Genomic DNA, 11,042 nt, shown 5'->3' with positions numbered 1-11,042 from the left:
CTTGGATACCAGCCCTTTATCTGTAGTGTCATTTGCAAATATCTTCTCCCATTCTGTGGGTTGCCTCTTTGTTTTGTTGACTGTTTCCTTTGCTGTGCAGAAGCTTTTATCTTGATGAAGTCCCAAAAGTTCATTTTTGCTTTTGTTTCACTAGCTTTTGGAGATGTATCTTGAAAGAAGTTGCTGTGGCTGATGTCAAAGAGGTTACTGCCTATGTTCTCCTCTAGGATTTTAATGGATTCCTGTCTCACATTGAGGTCTTTCATCCATTTTGAGTTTATCTTTGTGTACAGTGTTAGAGAATGGTCAAGTTTCATTCTTCTGTATACAGCTGTCCAATTTTCCCAGCACCATTTATTGAAGAGACTGTCTTTTTTCCATATCTGGGATCTCTACTCTTTTCCATTGGTCTATATTATTTTTAAATTTTCCTTTCAGTGTCTTCTTTGACCTGTTAATTATTCAGGAGCATGTTTAATCTCCACGTAATTGTGAATTTTCCAGTTTTCCTCTTGTAATTGACATATAGTGTCATATCACTGTGGTCAAAAAAGATGCTTGATACAATTTCAATCTTCTTAAGTTTTTTTTTTTTTTAAAGATTTTATTTATTTATTTGAGAGAGAGAGAATGAGAGAGAGCACATGAGAGGGGGGAGGGTCAGAGGGAGAAGCAGACCCCCTGCCGAGCAGGGAGCCCAATGCGGGACTCGATTCAGGGACTCCAGGATCATGACCTGAGCCGAAGGCAGTCGCTTAACCAACTGAGCCACCCAGGCGCCCTCAATCTTCTTAAGTTTCTTAAGACTCTTTTGTGGCCTGGAGAATGTTCCATGTGCACTTAAGAATGTGTATACTGCTGCTATCGGATGGGATGTTCTGTATAGATCAGATGGTTCCATCTGGTCTAACATGTGGTTTAAGTCAAAGGATTTCTTATTGATATCCTGTCTTATTTATCCACTGTTGAAAGTGGGGTATTTAAGTCCCTTACTATTATTGGGCTGCTGCCTATTTTTCCTTTCACATTTATTAATATTTGCTTTATATATTTAGGCATTCCAATGGTGGGTGTATTTATTTATGATTATTATACCCTCCTGATGAATTGATCTCTTTATCATTATATACTGACCTTCTCTGTTCTTTCATTACTGTTTTGGATAAAGTCTATTTTCTCTCTCATGTAAGAATAGCTAGCTCTACTTTCTTTTGGCTTCTACTTGCATAGAATATCTTTTCCCTTCTCTTCACTTTCACTCTACATGTATCCTTAAAGCTAAAGTGACTCTCTTGTAGGGAGAATATAGTTTTGTCTTGTTGTTTTACTCATTCAGCCATTCTATGTCTCTTCATTGGATAATTCTGCCCATATGAACATAAACTATTTATTGTTATGTATAGACCTACTTTTGAGATTTTGTTAACTTATTGTTTTTTGACTGTTTTGTAATTCCTTTGTTTCTTTCTTCTCCTGCAATCTTGCTTCATGATTTGATGATTTTCTGTAGTGGTGTGCTTTGACTTCTGTATCTTTCGTGTATCTACTATAGATTTTTATTTTGTAGTTACCATGAGGCTTACATAAAACACCTTAAAGTTATAACAGTCTATTTTAAGCTAATAACAACTTAAATTTGAACACACACAAAACCTCTATATTTTTACACTCCTCCCCCACCCCACATTTGTTTTTGATGTCATAATTACATCTTTTTTATCTTATGTATCCATTCATCAAATTATTGTAGTTACAGTAATTTTTAATACTTTTGTCTCAAACTTTATATTAGAGTTATAAGTTATTTACCTACCACCATTACAACATTAGAATATTATGAATTTAACTGTTTTATCAGTAAGTTTTAAACTTTCATACTTTTAATGTCACCATTTATGTCTTTTAATTTCAGCTTAAAGAAATCTAAAATTTCTTGTAAGGCTAGTCTAGTGGTGATGAACTCCAACTTCCGTTTGTCTTAGAAACTCTTTATCTCTCCTTCAAATCTGAAGAACAACCTTGCCAGGTAGAGTATTCTTGGTTGGTGGATTTTCTCTTTCAGCACTTGAATATATCATCACACTCACCTCTGGTTTCCAAGGATTCTGCTGAAAAATCAGCTTAGAATCTTATGGGGGAAGGGGGTACCATTCTCTTGTAAGTAAAAAGTTTCTTTTCTTTTGCTGCTTTTAAGATTCTTTGCCTTTAACTTTTTTTATTATGCTATGTTAGTCACCATACAGTACTTCATTAGTTTTTGATGTAGTTTCCATGATTCATTGTTTGTGTATAACACCCAGTGCTCATTGCAATACATGCCCTCCTTAACACCCATCACTGGGTTAACCCATCCCTCTGAAACCCTCAGTTTGTTTCCCAGAGTCCATAGTCTCTCATGGTTCGTCTCCCCATCTGACAATTTATTATAATATGTCTCAGAATGGGTCTCTTTGGAGTCTTTTTTGGAACCCTCCAGCCTTCCTAGAGCTAAATATATGTTTCTTTTCCCAGGTTAGGCAAGTTTCAGCCATTATATCTTTGAATAAGCTTTCTGCCCCTTTCTCTCTCTCTCTCTCTCTGGTACCTCTATAATGTATACAAGTATGCCTGACAGTTTCTCATAAGTGCCTTAAGCTATCCTCATTCTTTTTTCATTTTTGCTCCTCTATTGAATTCCACTGCCCTGCCTTCAAGTTCACTGATCCTTCCTTCCATTTGACCTACTGGGCTACTGAACCCCTCTACTGAATTTTTCAGTTCAGTTATTGTATTCTTCAGTTCTATGATTTCTCTTTGGTATTTTCTTATATTTCTGTCTCCTTGCTGAAATTCTAACTTTGGTCATGCATTCCTCTCCTGATCGCATGAGTATCTTTATGAACATTGTTGTGAACTCTCTATTGGGTATTCCATTTCATTAAGGTACAATTTCTGTAAATGTATCTTGTTCTTTTGTTTGGAATATATTCCTCAATTTCTTCATCTTGCTTTACTCTCTGTTAATTTCTGAGCATTAGATATAGCAGACACCTCTCATGCAGGAGATGCATTTCATCAATCACCCCAATTCAAGTTCCTGGTGGCCTCTCAAACCTTTGTGATTGTTCAAGCTGCCATCTTTGTTCTTAATGGTTCCCAGTAATTGTGGGTATGCCAAGACCCTCAGTGTCCCAAAGTGTGGGAAATACCAATATGCCTGTTCAGGTCCCCAGAGAACTATTAATTGCTTACCCCTTAAGCTCCCCAATGGAGGCTAACTGGAAGCTCAACTTTAAGGTAGCAGCTGGGAAAGTTAGGAGATTAGATATGTAGTATACTCCCTATGAGGGATAAATCAGGAATGAATGTTTTTGCATACTCACTCTGTGCTAAACCAGAGGGAATAGTTACTCGGAGTGCTCATGCCCAAATAGAACTGCCTCTTTGTTTTACGTGGTCCTGGGTGATTCATGAATGCCAAGGTCTGTAAGTTCCTAGGCATGGGTCATTTGGGAAACAGTCCCTTGGGTGGCAACCATAACAGTGTGGGTGCTATATGTATGGGCAAGCTCCTTCCAGGGAGAAGCTGGTAACTTGGTTTTACTGATGGAACAAGCCAAAGGGAAAAGGCAAGGAAAGTGCTCTCCAGTTCTTTCAGGCTCCAGGAAGGTATCCAGTCAGCACCTAAATGTGGTTTAAATAGAAGCTGGACCCTCAGACAGCCGCTGGTAAAGTATGAAGTCAAACTCCTTCAATGGAAAAACTGAGAAGTGGGCAATTTTGCCTGCTCTCTCTACACTGAGTCCAGGGACACAGACATGGGGAGTGCTTATATGCCTGCCAATTGTTCTTTTGTTTGTTATAGTCCTGTGAGATTCATGAATGCAAGCCCCATTGGCTCTCAGAGCTAGGTGATTTGGGGGCCTGTTCCTTAGGTGTCAGTCTTAAAAGCTGGGTTGTTATATGTGTGGTCCATACTCTTAGCTCCTCCGTGAAAAGCTGGATATTGAGAGTTCCCTCCCAATTGTAAGACACTGCTCCAAGAGTGGAATTCATGATCAGAGTATGCCTCAGTGCTTCCTATCCACTTCATTGTGGGTATTTCCTCAGCCACCCAATGTGTGGGAGTCATTCAACTAGTTTCTGGATTTCTCTCAGAGGTTATTGATCCATGTGTAGTTGTATATATGGTGAATCTGTGGGAAGAGGGAAATTCAGAAGCCTATATTGCCATGGTGATGTCCTGCAGGTTCTTTATGGAAATGTTTGTATCTGCCCATGTTATAAAATGATAGAGCTATTCATGCCCTCTTCCCCAACCTTACATGGCATGTTACAATGAAAACAAGTCCCCAAATTTACTTATGTCAGGATTCAAAAAGACCAATTTATCATACTCCTCCTCTCCAGATTCAGAATTGATCAAGATATATGAAAAAATGTCAGACAGGAATTGAAATATAGCCCTTATTATTAGAAAAACTATATTGGAACCTCATTTGAAATTGCGTAGGAATAAGATTAGGAATGAGAATTTTAACTATACAAGTAGCAAAAATAAAAATCTACACAGAATCTGAGGTAATTTCTTATGTGAAGACAATTTACAGAGTTTAAATATGGGTCAGATCAATTTTAGCAACATCAATGAGGTCATAGTCAGTAGGCTAATTATCTCAAGGTGGTAAGCAAATTCAATTTCCTAGGACAAACACAGCTTGTAACTTTAGTGATCCAACACAATTTCCTACAACAAACATTTGAATAAGCCTCGAGGTTAACACAGTCTTAATATTATAGGTTATAACATAGGAGATTAAAAAAAAAACTCAGTCTTTCCTTAATCTTTCTTATCTGAAATGAATGGCAAATGCCACAGTCTTACAGTTTGAATTCTTATACTTGTGTCAACAATATTTATTCTGACTCTGTATTTCTTTAATTTTAAACATGGTTTAACTTACCTGCTCAATTTAGGCAATTCCAAACTTGCCTGATACGCTTACCTTCAAGAAGAGGAGACCACAAAAGATCTGGAGACAGAAGGTCAAGAGGAAGGGATAGGAAGGAGAGAGAGGGGAGAGAGAGAAAGAACTCTAGTAAACCAGAAGCTAGGGTTATACACTGAGCCCCTTTTCTCAGTCTCACCAAAAAGTAGTCACTCTCACTCCTGGGCAGAAGATCAGTTTAGAGGTGTGGAGAACAATGAAATCTTACTCCCAATGAGTGCTTCTAAGTGGACAAAAGTATTAATGGGAGTTCTTATTTATGACCAGAATGACCTTGAGGATAGGAAAGAATGTTTCCCCTAGAGATAATATTGCTCAGGAAAAGTATGGCAAATGAGAAAAGGAGGCCAATGATGGAATATTGGAGAAAACAAATGATAAAGAAGCAGGTGGGGAAAGAGAAACCAGCAAAGGTAAAAGGATAGCCAGAAAGATAGGAGGAGAAATAACCCTGGTATCTCAGGAACATAAATAAGATAATAAGGTAAAACTGGAAAAAAGTTTCAAGAAAGAGAAATTGTTCAAGTCACCAAACTTTACACAGTCTATAATCTACATTATAAAGATAATGTGTTATGAACCCCTTTGTGTTAGGCCCAGTGATACACGTGCAGCTCAGTCAATCCTCTAAATAGGAGGTATTATGATTTTCACCTAGCTAAGAAGAAAACCAAGGTTAAGACAAATTAAGTAACTCATGACAGAGTTGGGATTTGAACTTATTCTTTCTGATCTTCTTTCTGTTCCATTATCTTTTCACCATGCTGCAAAACCTCTGAGAATGGAATGGAAAATCTGGCCAATGTATCAGATACACTTTATGCACCTCCTCAAGGTCTCAAGGCCATCACTAGATTCTCAGCTTCTTGTTCCTTCTCAGCTATCCCGCAGCTGCTCCTTCCATAACCATGGCCTACCAATTCCACTGGGATTCCCAATGTTCCTGCTGCCTGGCATTGATGAGTTACTTTCCAAGTGTATCAGGTATCTATTGCTACATCTATTTCTGTGGGTCAGGAAACTGGGCTGTTTTCTCTGGCTTTGGGTCTCTCACAAGGCTCCAATCAAGGTGCCAGTCAGGGCTGCAGTCATCTCAGGCTTACCCAAAGAAGCACCTAAGTTCACACATGTGATTATCAACAATATTTGGTTCCTCATGAGCTGCTGGTCAGTTCCTTGCCATGTAGGCCTCTCCATAGGACAGCTTACAACATGGCAGATAGCTTCATCAGAGAGGGTAAAAGAGTATGGATGACAGCAAGATAGAAATCACAGTCTTCTATAACCTAATCTCAGAAGTGACATCCACCACTTTTGCAGTACTGTCATCACAAAAAACACATCCCTAGAACCAGCCCATACCCAAAGGGAGGGGATTACACAAGGGCATGAAGAACAGGAAGTGGGGATCATTAGGAGCCATTTCAGAAGTTCAGAAGCTGCCTATCACACCCAGAGTGGCTGGGCTGCATCACCAGGTTGCCTCTGTGCATCCTGAATTTCTGACCCCTACCACTTCCATACTCGGAAGAAACACTATTAAACATTCCTTCAGCAGCTTCATTTGCTCCCTATGTTTGACAGAGAAGGAGTGCATTTTGCAACTGGCTGTTAGGGTAATGTTCAAAAAGTAAAGGGCCTCCTTGATGAAGCAGCAAATGTGAGATGATGTCCATCCCATTAGACACCTTCAAGGACCATGGGATAGGCTGCCAGAGTACACCTGGCTCACGAAGGTCCTGGAGAATTCTGGCCAAGGGTTTGTCCACTGCTGATGGTGACTACTAGAGGTTCTGGCAGAGCAGGCCTCACCTAGCCACACTGAGGACTGTGGGGTTCACTGTCTGGGACACACCTGTATCTCATTCATAGTCCACCAGGTCACCATGGCACATTGGGAAGAACACCAAAAAGAGGTCAATGAGGATGGTCCTTATTAGCTGGAGTTTCAGTATTGCGGGGAAAGGACAGCGAATTAAGGACTTGGGATTATTAGTCTTAATTCTGCAAATCCTAGTATTCAATCAGAACTGGAAAGAATTAAGTGCATTGACAGATGTATTAGTCGGGGTTTCCAGAGAAACCAAACCAATAGGATGTGTAGGATGTATGTATTTGTGTGTGTGTGTGTACACATATATACATCTGTATGTATATGTGCATATATATTCTCTCTATATATATGTGTATACATATACATACACATGTGCAAATATGTATGCGTGTGTGTGTATATATATATTTATATATGCAAAAAGAGAAGGAGAGGTTGATTTATTTTAAGGAATTGGTCATGTGATTATGGAGGCTTGGCAACTCCAAATTCTGCAGAGTAGGCCAGCAGGCTAGAGATCCAGGGAGGAGTTTCAGTTCAAGTCTAAAGGCAGTTTCCTTCTTGCTTGAAGAAGATCAGTCTTTGTTCTCTTCAGGCCTTCAACTGATTGGATAAAGCCCAACCACATTATGGAAGGCAATCTGCTTTATTTAAAACCCAATAATTAGGGCGCCTGGGTGGCTCAGATGGTTGGGCGTCTGCCTTCGGCTCAGGTCATGATCCCAGGGTCCTGGGATCAAGTCCCACATCGGGCTCCCTGCTCCTTGGGAGCCTGCTTCTCCCTCTGCCTCTCTCTCTCTCTGTCTCTCATGAATAAATAAATAAAATCTTAAAAAAAAAAAAAACCCAATAATTTAAATATTAATCCCATCCAAAAACACCTCCATAGTAACACCCAGAATAATGTTTGACCAAATATCTAGTTCAGCCAAGCTGACGTATAAAATTATGCATCACAATAGGAAACTTGCAAATATTCCTTTGTGCTGAAAGCCCAGATTTACCATTATCTCCTCAGAGCCTTGAATTGGCCCAAATTCTCTGCAATGATTTTTCTTTTTTGCCTTGAGTCCTAAAATGATTTAAGAGTATTTTTCCTTTTGCATTCTTCACTCTACACACACTTTCAGGTCAATAGTTATATGGTAAGAATCCAGTCTTCTGATTTATAAAACTAAAATGAAAAGGAATCTTCAAATACAGTCTGTTAAACTTGATGTTGGAAAGTCTGGAATGGTGCTAGGAACTTTGGGATGTCAGTTAGAAAATAAGTTCCACAATTTTCCCTCTTACCTTGGTATTTAATGAGAGGAATATTTTCATGTGATAGAGGGGACAAAACTGGAAGGAGACTAGGGAAGATACTGTAGTAGCAGAGCTTATAATATCTTTGTGAAACAGTCTCATTTTCTAATCAGACTTGTGTCATTCAATCCATACATTTCCTAAAAGTCAGTGTGAACCAAATGTCCTCATCTTCCCTATGGCCATGAGCCTTAAAGCAACTTAGGCTTGCCTAGCATTTATAAAAATTCAAATTCCCATGCCTCTGCCCAGAAACCCTGACTCAGTAAGTGGGTCGGAAAGGGGGCTGGAATCTGTTTAACTGCTGACCAAGTGGAGAGACTCTGCAGCAGTGAGGAATCTATAGAAAGGAAGCAAACTGCCTCTGCCTTAGTGTCAAGATTCACCCATAATGTGTTTAGCCCCATTCCTACTCTCTGACTTCCCAAGCCCATAGTACCTATGTATTCTGCAAGTTCTTTCCTTTCTCTCTAGAACTTGAATTTGTCTCTACTAGACATATCATCTGCTGCATTGCTATTATTTATTTGAACTCAAAGTTCTGTCCCATTCAACACAGGCTTGCCTGCTGCTACACATAAGTAAGAAAGACAAAGCCCTACTCCTAGATTGACTAGATGTTTGATTCTCAGAGTCAGGCCTAAGTCTTTGAGCCATATATCAAACTACTAAGAACTTTCAAGCCATTCTAAACTGCAAATATATCCAGAAATCTATGAGCACTGTCCAGAGAAATTATCTAATGAAGCTTTTTCTTTCCTTAAGCTTTGGCTCAGTCCTGAATTATTTGATGAGCATTGATTAGGTTTCTCTCCTTCCCAATCTCCCAAATGCCAATATTATTTTGTTATATTGATTTTAATAATGTTAAGCCCTCCTGTGGTTTTCAGCCTCACATCCTTTCCTTTCAGAGGCCCCACTTCCTCCATTCCATGTGATTCCAGTGGGGCCTGCCAATCATTAGACCTTACCCTCTCACCCCAGAAAACATCCACAAGACCTAAGCTTGCCAGTCAAAGTATCCTATTCCCCAGGACTCAATGGATGGTTGATTGGTCCTACACCAAGGAACACCAAGTGTTCACTCAGAGTTTTTTCTTTCCTTCAGGGATTAATATGGATGCAAAAAAAGTAGACCATATACTAGAGTAGAGATTTAAGGACCATTTGGGTCTGAATATACTAGGAACCATCCTTCCTATCATTTGAACAAGAACCTGAAATAGAAGTGAAGCCAACAGAAAATAGTCCCTGATGAGGGGTGCCTGGGTGGCTCAGTTGGGTTGAGCATCTTACTCTTGATTACAGTTCAGGTCATGATCTCCCCTGCATCAGGCTCTGTGCTGAGCAAGGAGCCTGCTTGGGATCCTCTCTCCCTCTCCCTCTGCCCCTCCCCCCTCACTAAAATAAAATTTTTTTAAAAAGAAAGAAAGAAAATAGTCCCTCATGAAAATAGGGTCTATGAAAAAGGATCATACACCATGATCAAAAGGGACTTATTCCACAGATTCAAGGATGGTTCAACATCCACAAATCAATCAATGTGATACACATTAACAAAATGAAGGATTAAAATCATATGATCATCTCAATAGATACAGAAAAAGCATTTGAAAAAATGCAATGTCCATTTATGATGAAAACTCTCAAAAATTGGGGATAGAGGGAACGTACCTCAACATAAAAAGGCCATACGAAAAACCCACAGCGATTATCACACTCAATGGTGAAAAGCTGAGAGCTTTTCCTCCAATCAGGAACAATACATGGATGTCCATGTCTTTTATTCAATATAGAACTGGAACTCCTACTATGGCAATTAAGCAAGAAAAAGAAACAAAAAGGCATCCAAATGGGAAAGAAAGAAGTAAAACAGTCACTGTTTGCAGATGACATGATTCTATATATAGAAAACCATAAAGACTCCACCAGAAAACTAGAAGAAGTAATAAATGAATTCAGTAAGGTTGCAGGATACAAATCCAACATACAGAAATTGGTTGCATTCCTATATACTAATAATGAAATATCAGAAAGAGAAAGTAATAATACCATTTACAAAGGCATCAAAAAGAATAAAATACATAGGAATAAATCTAACCAAGGAAGTAAAAGACTTATACACTGAAAATTATTAAATCATTGATAAAAGAAATTGAAGAAGACACAAAGAGAAAGATATTCTATACTTATGGATTGGAAGAATTCATACTGTGAAAATGTCCATACTACCGAAAGCAATCCACAGATTCAGTGCAATCCCTATCGAAATCCCAATGGCATTTTTCACAGAACTAGAACAAATGATTTTAAATCTGTATGGAACCATAAGAGACAACAAGTAGTAGCCAAAGAAATCTTGAGAAAGAAGAACAAAGCTAGAGGTATGATGCTCCCTGATTTCAAACTATACTACAAAGATTCAGTAATCAAAATAGTACAGTATTGGCATAAAAGCAGACAGATAGATCAATGGAACAGAATAGAGAACCCAGAAATAAACCCATACATATATGGTTAATTAATTTACAACAAAGGAGGCAAGATTATACAATGGGGAAAAGACATTCTCTTCAATAAATGATGTCGGAAAAGCTGGACAGCCACATACAAAAGAACGAAATTAGACCACTATCTTACATCACACACAATATAAATTCAAAGTGGATTAAAGATTTGAATGTAAGACCTGAAACCAAACAAATCCTAGAAGAAAACATCTGTGGTAAGCTCCTTGACATCACTCTCAGCAATATTTTTTTGGATCTGACTCTAAAGGTAATGGCAATGAAAAATTAAATAAATAAATAAAGGTCATGGCAATGAAAGCTAAAATAAACAAATGGGACTACATCAAACTAAAAAGTTTCTGCAAAAAAAAAAACCATTAATAAAATAAAAAGGCAATATTCTGA

The 11,042-nt window shown here is 38.5% G+C and overlaps 1 long non-coding RNA gene across 1 annotated transcript in view; it reads right to left on the bottom strand.

Moving 5' to 3' along the window:
• LOC145720622 (uncharacterized) overlaps window positions 1-11,042 on the bottom strand; it is a 324,122-nt gene that overhangs the window by 284,519 nt on the left and 28,561 nt on the right. The window lies entirely within an intron of this gene.

Source organism: Leptonychotes weddellii, chromosome 3, assembly GCF_054177405.1.
Source record: "Leptonychotes weddellii isolate Sample4059 chromosome 3, ASM5417740v2, whole genome shotgun sequence".
In the NCBI taxonomy this organism is placed as follows: Eukaryota; Metazoa; Chordata; class Mammalia; order Carnivora; family Phocidae; genus Leptonychotes; species Leptonychotes weddellii.
The sequence above is the reverse complement of the archived record's forward strand: the minus strand, read 5'-3'. Positions and strand labels throughout refer to the sequence as shown.